Consider the following 7,655-nt stretch of genomic DNA (forward strand, 5'->3'; position numbering starts at 1 on the left):
CCTTGGAACAAATGGATGTCAATAACGCCTTCTTACATGGCGACCTTGATGAAGAGGTTTACATGACACCCCCCGGGTACCGTAGAAAGGGGGAGCAACTGGTTTGCCGCTTAAACAAATCTTTATATGGGCTCAAGCAAGCTTCACGCCAATGGCATTCCAAGTTCTCTGCTGCGTTATGTACATTTGACTTTATTCACTCCCAGGCAGACCACTCACTAATTATTCTTCGTCAAGGGTCATCAGCTTTTGTCTTTGTTCTACTATATGTAGATGATATAATTATCACAGGGTCCGACATACAGCTCATCCGGACCGTCCAAAAAATGCTCCATCAACAGTTTCACATTAAAGATCTTGGTCACTTGAAATATTTTCTTGGCATTGAAGTTGCCCATTCTAAGTCTGGCCTCTATCTTTGTCAAAGAAAATATGCACTGGGTATTCTTACTTCTACGGGGTACTCTGATGCACGCCTTGCAGATACATCGATGGAGCAGCATCTCAAGTTATCAGATGACAATGGGAACGTACTTGAAGACCCTACACTCTATCGCAGGTTGATTGGTCGAATGATATATTTAACTGTCACCTGACCTGATATAGCTCACAGTGTGAACATATTAAATCAATTCATGCATCAACCGCGTCAGCCTCACCTTGAGGCTGCTCACGGTCTTGTTCGCTATATCAAAGGAACGGTAGGACAGGGCCTGCACTTCCCAGTCACAAATTCTTTGACCCTCCGGGCTTATTGTGACTCGGATTGGGCTAGTTGCCCAACCTCTCGTCGATCTACCACAGGGTATTGCGTGTTTCTTGGGGACAGTCTGATTTCTTGGAAAACAAAGAAGCAACACACCATAGCACGCTCCTCTACCGAAGCTGAGTATCACGCCATGGCTGTCGCCACCTGCAAAGTTACTTGGTTAGCCTCCCTCATGGGAGAAATGGGTCTATTGCAAAGCCAATTGGTTCCTCTCTACTGTGATAATCAGGCTGCACTGCACATTGCCGCTAACCCAGTCTTTCAAGAATGAACGAAGCACATCGAAATAGATTGTCACCTCGTTCGTGAAAAACTTCAACAGGGCCTCATACAACCCACCAAGATCGGCACCACTTCCCAATTGGTCGATTTGTTCACTAGGGCCCTGGGCCGGACCCAGTTCCAATTTCTAACATCCAAGTTGGGCGTTCGCAATCTCTACGCTCCAACTTGAGGGGGAGTATTATCTCACCTTATCCCTCCACGCATGCATGGCTGTACATTCCATCTTTACCATTATTCTTTCCTTTATATCCCTTCCTTGTATAGTCACCTCCATATAATGTACATTCCATGTTTAGCTGTAAGATTGTATTTAAATTGATATCAATAATATCATTGAAGATAAGGAAGTCTACCTTCAATTATCCTATTCTTAATAGAATTAATGAATTACATCACATATAATGATTCTTACATCTACAAATTATAACTATACTTCCTTGTATGATATTTATATAAAACTTTCTGGTTCTCCTCCTTGATTCTTAGATCAATGTAGAGCATGAAGATGTGGAAGAATCAAACAGTGCTGCAAGAAGGTACTTCCTTCCATTTGCACCGTTGGCATTGTAGCTTGCACCAGTAATTGAATCCACCAACAGCTCCCCTGCATAACCAGGGTAAGCCCCCTTGCCATAGATAACAGGGCAAGCTGAAGCTGCGTCCAATGGTGCCTCAGCCGGGCCTTGATAGCAACCATTCCCAAAAGGGTTGGTAGCAGTTGCAGCCAAGAGACTAGCCAGATTAATAACCATTCCATCCATGCCCACATCATTGTTTGGGGCAATCAATGGTGGGTTCTGAAGGCCATAGATTGGCTGGTGGAAGGGCCAAGCACATTGACCCGGGCACTGAGTCTCCGAGTTATTACCAACCCAGATGTAACCGAACTTTGATTTCTTCTTGCCTTGGGAACCATGGCTGCCGCATGGGTCCATACAGAAGCCCTCCATGGTGACATGTCATCTGAGGCGGTCAGAACTACATTAACAGCATTTCTATGATCGCCATTAGCTGCGAGCTGCACGATTTGCTTCCTGGTGAGGGATTTGCCCAATGAGTAGTTCTCATCAAGGATCTGTCAACCCATTTGGAGAGAGAGAGAAAAGAGGACTTCTTGTTCTTAGAGCTGAGGTGGTAGTACTTGTCTGTGGTCTTCCCATCATGTGAGAACAGAGGATTGGGGTTGGGTCTTCAATGATGCTGGTGAGGATGAGAGGGAAGAGATGAAATCTGAGATAATGGCGCGTTGGGCAAGGTTGAAATTGCCTTACCAGATGAGATTGACAGAGATTTTCCCAGAGAGAAGAGGACCATTGTGGTATTGGAAGGGCATCTCCTCGCAGCATTGGAGAGATGTAACAGGGAAGCCACCAAGAGGACTTGGAAGAGCAATGTAGAAACAAAAGAGGCCATATTAGGGAGCTTGAGAAGTAAAGAAGGGGAGATTTTGAGAAGTAGATAAAGAGCTCTCTGCAAGAGAGAGGGAGAGGGAGAGGCTGAGATTGTTCTTTGGATGTAATGGAGAAGGTGGAGATGGTTGTGGAGAAAAGATAGTATGGGTTCTTTATATAGTTCTGATGTCTTTGAGAAGCGACGGGGAAGAGGGGCTTTTGTGTTTGTTTAAGTGTGTGTCCGTGATGGAGGGGGAGGCCTCTACTGTTTGAGTGATGACATTATTAAAAGGCAAAACGTGTTGTTTGAACATTTTATTTTAGGTTAAAGAAGGGTTTTCCCCAATTTTCCAGGATCCGGAGAGGGCTATTCTGTGAGTGGTGAATCTTCACGTACGTGAGTGTATGTGAATGACTCACAGGTGTTCAGATGAAATCCAATCTGTGAGAATATTCTATCTGAATGGTTGTGAGTCGTTCACGTACGCTCACATACGTGAAGATTCACCGGACTTGACTACTTTTCAGGGAGACCAGCTCCCAGGGTGTGCCCAGAGGGCATCCAAGGGTTGGGTCGTGTCTCAACATCTTGGTGCACGTTTAAAGATGTATGCAGCACAACCCAACAACTAGATGCTCCCTAGATATGTTGGATTACCTGGAGTGGAGAGGAGCTCAATTCAATTTTCCCTTGCTTTATTACAATCCAACTCCAGCTTAAGAGTGAGAGAGGTAATCAATAGATTCTCTTTCTACCAATAAAAAAAGAGTGAGAGAGAGTTAGATCAGAGAAGGAAACGCGGAACTAGGAAGTTGGATTCCCTTGCCTTATTTAATAGTTGAGTACAGCCCAGCTCCTACTGTAGGAAGTAGCAAGGAACTCATGATCCTATTAGGTGCGGACTGAAAGTTAATTTTCCAACTCCACCAGGTGTTGGAAGATCAGCCAACCAGCATTTAGGTTGAAATTTACAACGAGTGAAGGATAATATGGCCCAGTTGAATTGCATTCACCTCAGGGTCTAAGGGTGTCAATCGGAATGGTACAAACAATAGGTACCTAATATTGGGGAAGATGAGTTGTAGGTGGTTTTTTTTTTTTTTTTTTCTTGTAAGGGCAATTCCGTCAGTTCAAGTCTAATTTTTAACAGTGTTAGTCATGAACTGACGAAATGGGCTTATTTGTTACAGTTTGCAAACCTAAGGGGGGTACGCAGAATTTTACAAAACTGGGGGGTGAAAATATCCTTTCGTCAAACCTTAGGGGTGGTATGTGTAAATTTCCCCAAAAAATAAAAATAAAAATCTGATGCTTTTGATCAAAGTACAATTCTTAAAAAATCATCTTTGTTACAAGTGATGATTAAAATTGAGAAGTACTTCTATAAACTAGATAATCAAGCTATGACCTTTTCTTATTTTGGCTTTTAGGCCATTTAGAAATGATTTTGGACTTAATTTTATGCACATTATTGCGTCAAGAAATCGCTCAGCGGTCCTTCGAGTGCCGTAACCTACAAAAGACCCTGGGGTGACAAGGAGAATCGGTGTGGTTCCGGCCTAGGACTCTCCGATGCCTAAGTTAGATCTCCCTGAGCAAACAGATGAATAGTAGTATTCAATATGAGTTCAGATCCCCTCTTGGAGTTGTGTACCTTGCCTTTTATAGTAGTGCATGACGGTGTGGAGAGTCCCAGTTGATGTAGAGTGTTTGCCGTAGGTGATAGAGTCCCTGGGTAGCAGGGCTTGTTCCTGATTGGTTGTCTTCCCGAGAGATGTAGAGTCCTAGATAGACTAGGTAGTTGTCTTCCCATGAGATGTAGAGTCCTTGATAGACTAGGTAGCCTTCCTTAGAGACGTGGTGTCTTTGGAGGTCTTCGTATCCTTGATGGATAGATCATCTACATGGTAGATGAGGGTTCAAGGTGCTTGAGTCCATTCACTCCACGTGACTTGATAGGCGGTGGCCCAGAGTCCTTGACGAGGTTGTCTTGCTGACGGTGATCCGCAGGTGCTTGCGCTTGGGGGATGACCTGTATGGGCATGCCGTGTTCGGGGCATGCCATGTCCTGGGAGGTCCATGGGTCCACGCCTAGAGTGGGTGGTCCGTGCCTGTGGTCCGCGCCTGGGTCTGGTCTGGGTGACTCTAGCTTGGTTCTCCATTGTTGGGCTTTGCCACGTGTCACTCCCTGATTGGTCAGGGTAAATTTATGTTTATCATTTGCCCCCCACTCTCTTGGAACGGAGTGCTCAAGAGAGTATCTTCCATCTCCTTGTATCAACTAGGGGGCTCCCTGTGAATAATTTCTTCTCTGAGAGTGTGCTTGTGAATAACTGGGTGAGGGAGAGGTCATAGGTTCAAACCCCTCCTTCCTCATCTTTTTGTCTTTTCCCACTCTTTTTTGTAGATATATATGTCTTTGTCTTCATTTCACTTTTTACTTTTTACTTTCCATCTTCTCTCTCTCTTTCTAACTTTTTCTCTTCCCTTGCTTTTTCTCTTTTCACTTTTTGACTTGATCCTTGGCTTTTGTGTCCCATGACTATGCCCCCCATGTGTTTGATCATTTGTCACAAGGAGGAGCACTCTTAGGCATTTGGTTGGTTATTGGTGCTTTGCTTGGCTTGGTGCCTTGGTGCCTTGGGCCTTTGCTTCTTGTGCTACACACTCGTTGCTTGCCTTGGCTTATGCTTGCTGGTGCTTTGGCGCATGCGGTCTATGCCCGTACCTTGGAGTTCGGTCAACGCCCGAGGTGATCCCGCCCAGTGGTCCGCTCCTGGTGTTCCGCGCTTGGCGGTCCGCGCTTGTGGCTGGGTGGTCCGCTCCCTTGGCTATCCGCACCTAGCGGTCCGCGCCTGTGGTTGGGTGGTCTGCGTCTGGTAGTCCGCACCAGGCAGTTCGCGCCTGGTGGTTCGCGCCTTGTTGCTTGGCCGGCGGTCCGCGTCCGTGGGCAATCCACTCCTAGTGGTCCGTGCCTGTAGGCGTTCGTGCCCTGTTGCTTGGTCGGCTGTCCGCGCCCGTGGGCGATTCACACCTATTGCTTGGTCGACGGTCCGCGCCCATGGGTGATCCGTGCCTACCCAGCTTCGGTTGTCGTCCTTAGTGAGTACTGTTCTTCCTCTTTTGCTTGTAGCCTCCGTATTCCCCTTTCTTCTCTCTTTTTTTTTTTTTTTTTTTTTTTTTGATTGGCCTTGTATTGTTGGTTGCAGGTGGGCCTTCTCCTTCCTGGTTGCTTGGTTTTGGGAGATCGCCTTTTTGAGTAAGTGATCAGTTCACTTCATTGTCTTTTCATGTCTTCATCCGATGACTCTGATCCAGCCTCGGTCGAGGTTGGATCTATTGAGGAGTCTTGTACGGGGTCGTCCTCCCCTGGTACTTCTTCTCCCCCGCCTTCCCCTGTTGCTAGTAATGGGGAAGAGGTCTCTGGGGGTTCTGCTCCTAGTAGAGGTTGCCGAGCCTCTCGAGCTTCCACTTCTATTGGCGACTGTAGGAGTATGTTGGGTCCTATTGCCAGCATCTTGTCCTCTGCGGACTTGGTGTCTCTTCATCGGGAGTTCCACATTCCTTCTAAGGTTGTGCTTCGTGTCCCTGGACCGGATGACCATGCCTTCTCGCATAGAGAAGACGAGATTTGCTTCTATTGCATCTTTTTTGTTCATGGCCTTCGCTTCCCTATCCCCCGCTTCGGGAAGTTGGTCCTAGAGCACTGGTGTCTTACCCCTGGGCAGGTGTTGCCCAGCTCCTGGCGGGTTATCTTGGGCTTCTATGTGTTCTTCGCCCTTTTGGGGCGTGCTGCGACTGTTCCATTGGTCTCTTACTTTTATGTGTTAAAGAAGCGGGAAGGGGGGTGTTACCACTTCGCCCGTCGTCTTCCTAGGTGGTCACTTGCCACATTTGATCCTCTAGTGGGGATCACGGACTCGGTGAAGTATTGGAGGGATCGGTTCTTTTTAGCCATGGTCCCTCGATGTGTCTTGCGGTTCACCTAGGGGGTTGTTGATATCAAGAGGGTGAACCGCCTTCTTGAGTTAAGCAATTTTGAGCACGACTCCCTTCAGCGGTGTCAGGGATGCGACCCGTTCGGTGTCCTCCTGTTGGATTCCAAGGCCTTCTTGTGCCTTTGGAAGTTGAGTCCTAGTAAGATATTTGATTCTTTGGGTATTTGTTCACATATTGTCTTTATATGCACTCATGACTTGACTTGTTCTGTGTTGTTGGTTGTTGTGTAATGCATATCAAGCCGGACCTTGGTGCTTTCCTCTCCAACCTACCGAAGAGGGGCGCTCAGGCTACTGCTTCTAGGGGTGGTTCTTCAGGTGCTGCACCCTCGGCTTTTTCTTCTCCTTCTTCGATCGCTGGGACCAAGAGGAAGGGGGGGTCCTAACCCTCTCAGCTCGATGAGGACTAGACCCCGCGTCATTCTCCCTTGGGCGCCTCCTCTTATTTCCACTTCTAGGCACGCTATTTCACCCCTTGCTAAGGGGAAAGGGGTGGCTTCTGCTCCCGCTGGTTCTGCCGTTGATCTGCCGACTTCTTCACCCTTAGTGTTGGCATGAGATCTTCTGGAGGGAGCTACTTTGGCCTCCCATGGTGTGACCCGGGAGTGGTTGGACCAAGGTACGCTTCCCACAGAGCGTTCAATCCTTTGCCAGATTAGTGATGCCCTGCTCGCCCAGAGTCTCTACTATGACATGGCTTTTGTGAGTTGTTCTCCTCATCCCTTCCATGTTGTCGCTTCTTTTGTACTTGGGATGTTTATTACCGGTTTCATTGATTGCAGGTCCAGCACCGTGCTACTGAGGCTGTGCTTCGACTAGAGAGTCATGCTCGTCGTGATCATCAGATACGACGTGCACTGCAGAACGTGGAGAAGGAGGTCCAGGGGCTTAAGGCTGCTCGCGAGGGAGCTGTGGCCTGTGAGCAGAAGGCGCTGGAGGGGCTTGAGGCTGCTATTGCTACCACTACTCAGAGTTCTTCCCGAGTTCTGGAGTTAGAGGAGAAGCTCCACATGTTAAGGCAGAGGCACGAGGCAGAGTTGTTTGAGGCTGGGGAACGAGCAGTGGCGGCATACAAGCGGTCGCCTGAGATCACCTCGTACTTCCGCGAGTTCAACCAAGAGATATATGATGGTGATATGAGGGACTTGGCGGTTGGCATCTTGGAAAGGACCCCTAACTATGATTTCTCAGGGTTCCCAGAGTTGTCCTGT

General features: G+C 47.6%; 1 pseudogene; it reads right to left on the reverse strand.

The window, feature by feature from the left end:
* Positions 1–1,430: 1,430 nt before the first annotated feature.
* LOC122659800 lies at positions 1,431–7,197 on the reverse strand (annotated as a pseudogene).
* Positions 7,198–7,655: the final 458 nt, after the last annotated feature.

The sequence above is a fragment of the Telopea speciosissima genome, chromosome 4 (assembly GCF_018873765.1).
Source record: "Telopea speciosissima isolate NSW1024214 ecotype Mountain lineage chromosome 4, Tspe_v1, whole genome shotgun sequence".
NCBI classification, from domain to species: domain Eukaryota; kingdom Viridiplantae; phylum Streptophyta; class Magnoliopsida; order Proteales; family Proteaceae; genus Telopea; species Telopea speciosissima.